This window comes from Nannospalax galili, unplaced genomic scaffold (assembly GCF_000622305.1).
Source record: "Nannospalax galili isolate Female #2095 unplaced genomic scaffold, S.galili_v1.0 scaffold5591, whole genome shotgun sequence".
NCBI classification, from domain to species: domain Eukaryota; kingdom Metazoa; phylum Chordata; class Mammalia; order Rodentia; family Spalacidae; genus Nannospalax; species Nannospalax galili.
In genome coordinates, this window is record NW_008329187.1 from 1,313 (window position 1) to 4,863 (window position 3,551).

Genomic DNA, 3,551 nt, shown 5'->3' on the forward strand with positions numbered 1-3,551 from the left:
TCAAAACCTGACGTTATAATTATACTGCTTTCCTAGTACTGACTTCATTTCAGGTCATAGGTGCGAACTTTGCCAGCAGACACTGATTGTCTCTTCCTTCTGGGGACATTCAGCTCTCAGGTATTTTTCAAGTTACTTCAGATTAAAGCTTTAATTTCCTCGCTGTAATAACCAGTGTCTATTCATATCCTCAAAAAAAAAAAAATACTGAAGATGCAATGAGAGCACGGGGAGAGGGGAATCATGGATTTTTAGAAGAGGCCACTAAAGAAAGGTGACATAGAAACTGACACATGAAATTAGTCCCCACAGCAAGTTAGTTTCTTATCCCAGGTAACTGAAAGGCTGATCATAACACTAGAGTCTAGATGCACAAGACCCACTCCCAACCATAACTCACATTACTGGCCCGATAGTCTCTGCAAGTAAATGCTTTTATGCATATCAATCACTACCTCAGCAAGGGGTAACAGCAGGCTAAAGTAATCAGATGAGTGGGAGGGATGACTGAGCTGATAGCTATATAGATCACTTCAAAGTCAGTTAGTTTCACCTGGTATTTCAAAACTTGGTATTATCATTGAACTCCCTCATAATTAAGTGTTGGCATTCACCTGCACAAAGCACTGAATACAAACTTACTGATAAAGCAGGCAATAAACAGCAGAGGAACAACATGAAAACTGATCATAAAAACTGTCCACATTCGGAGTCCCACTTTTGTCCCTCTGAACCAATGAATGATTCCCAACCAAAGCAATTTTTCCTAAGGGAAAAACATAGATGTCTCTGGAAATTTTTGGCTGTCACAACTGGCAGGCAGTGGAGACATACTGGATTATCTAGAGGCCAAGGAATGCTGCAAAATGCACAGGACAATCCAAAGAATTATCCAAAATGTCAGTAGTGCTGAGGTCAAGAAATGTCACTTTAGAGGAATCATTCTTAAGCCATTTAGTTTGAAACAGACAAGAGAGAAAAACATGCCAATTCTGCAGAAAGTTTTCTCTTGTTCTGTAACAAACAGATGAGCATTTAGAACTGAGCTATGGGTTGAATGATGGCTCCTCACAGGTCCATGTGTTAAAAGCTTGGCCCAGAGGTGCACTACTGAAAGGTGGTGCAACATTTGAGAAGTGGGCCTTGTGAGAGGTCTTCAAGTCACAGGGTGTTTGCCATCAAAGAGGGTTCGAGGACACTAGTCTCATCCTCATCTTTCTTCCTACAGCATAATGTAAGTACTTTTGCTATACCAAGTGCTCCAGTCAGGATGTACCACTCATCTTGGACTGGACCCTCCAGATCCATGAACCAAAACAAATCTTTTTCTTAATAAGATAACTCTGCCTTGGATATTTCATTATAGTGACAGAAGGTTGACTAATTCAAATATAGGATTCTAAAATAGGAGAAAATTGTAGTGATTTTCTAGTTCATGCACAGTTGGAGAGTCTAAGCCTCAGAGAGAGATCAAGTTCACTGAAGAAATGATCATCAATTGAACTGGTAAATGCTCAAGAACAGTTACTATATTAATCTCCTTTTTTGTTGTTGTTTTTTTGAGACAGGGTCTCCCTGTAGTCCCAGCTGACTCACCATGTAGATCAGGCTGGTCTTGAACTCACAAAGATCTGCCTGCCTCTGCCTCCCAAATGCTGGGATTAAAGGTGTGTGCCACCACGCCCAGCCTTTTTTTTTTTTAAGACAAGTTCTCACTATGTAGCCCTAGATGGTCTGGAACTTTCGATATAGACTGGTCTGGCTTCAAACTCATAGAGATCACCTGTCTCTGCCTCCAAAGTGCTAGAATTAAAGGTGTGAGCCACCACCCCTGACTTACTATCTCCTTTTTCTTAAAAAATATTTTATTTATTATTTTTATTTTATGTGTATGAGTGTATTGCCTGCAAGTATGTGAGTGCGCCTATGTCGTGCAATGCTGTGGAGGTCAGAAGAGAGCTTTGAATTCCCCTGGAACGGGAGTTAAGGACGGTTCGTAGCTGCCCTGTGATTGCTGGGAATTGAACCCTGGTCCTCTGCAAGAGCAGTCAGTGCTCTTAACAGCTAAGCCATCTCTCCAGCCTCTATCATCTCATTCTTTAGGAGTTCTTTTTTTTTTATAATGAGTCATTGTGCCACTAGGAAGTTCAACTTCTGAGACTGAGTGTGAAGACTTAGTCTCATACCTTCCCATCTATACTCCCCCCAACTTCCTCAAAGGAAGCCAGGAGGGACTTTCACCTAGGCAGAGACTCTATACAGAACCTTCTGAGTCAACAGATAAGCCTGGTGCAAGGCCATGGACACGTGCACATTTATCCACAAAGGAGTGCAGCAGCTTTTCCAAAACATCAGAAGAGGCCCAACCAATGGCAAACATGGACGAGCAGTGCCATTTACCCAAATCGCAACCATATCCAAACAAGCTAGACAACTTTGATGCCTAAACAAACAGGAGAATAGAAATTAATTCTGAGATCAAAGTACAAATGGTTAGTCCAGTGACAAGCTGAATGTTAGTCACCAAAACAGTCCTGCCTTAAGGGAGGAGATCAAAAGATGGAGGTTTGCCCGGCGTGGTAGCACTGCCTTTAATCCCAGCAGAGGCACTCAGATCTCTTTGAGTTCAAGGTCAGCCTGGTCTACATAGCAAGTTCCAGGCCACCTGGGGTTACAGGGAGACCCTGTCTCAAAACAGCAAAAAAAAGTGCTAGCTTTGGCAGCATATATACTAAAATAGGAACGATACAGAGAAGATAGGCATGGCCCCTGGGCAAGAATGACATGAAAATTTGTGAAGTGTTCCATATTTTGCACTGCCCCCCCCAGAGAAACTGAGGCAGGCTGTAGAGCAGGCTCTCCAAACCTTATTCTTTTTAAAATAAAAAATAAAAAGATGGTGGTTTGCTCTTTCACGAAGAGACTCATCATGTGATTCAAAACCCAGGCATATCAGAAGTGAGTATAATGAGGTATATAGGTCAAAAAGTGTGACACAAGGTAGGGCAAAGATGCCAGCCCCATGGGCAGAGGTCCTACACATGGACCTGTATGCAGAGGGAGGCCAGGGCAGGTCTCTAGGGAAAATCACAGCTTCAAAAGAGCCGAAGTAAGGTTCTTCAATTAAGCAAACCTGTTCCAGTGGGTACAAGGAAAGCTTCTGAAACTGCTACAAGGTTGCTGTTAATTTCTATAGCACCTGAGAACAGTGTCTAAATATTTACTCCCATCCCACAAAAGGGCTAAAGGGCTGCTATTCCAGCCTCCAGTTTCACACCCCTTGCTACATTTTCCCCAAGATGATGTGTCACACTGAAACCTCCTGCAGAAAGGGCAGGGGATCAGCTTTGTGACAGTCTCTAGCTTTCAGTGCTGTAAAGAAGTAATTACCACAGCACAACCACAAAATCCACCTGCTCAGCTTCCTAGAATGTCAGACTTTCAAATACCCTAGTTAATAATGTGAAGGTGACCCATAAAACAAAACAAAGACAGAATGTGATCTAAATGCACATTAACAGAACAATACTGGGGTTGGAGAGATGGCTCAG

General features: G+C 42.5%; 1 non-coding gene across 1 annotated transcript; it reads left to right on the plus strand.

Moving 5' to 3' along the window:
* The first annotated feature begins 2,707 nt into the window (after positions 1–2,707).
* Positions 2,708–2,814, plus strand: LOC115070618. The gene has a single exon (XR_003849764.1). It is a non-coding gene; the product is annotated as a U6 spliceosomal RNA (small nuclear RNA).
* The last annotated feature ends 737 nt before the right edge of the window (positions 2,815–3,551 follow it).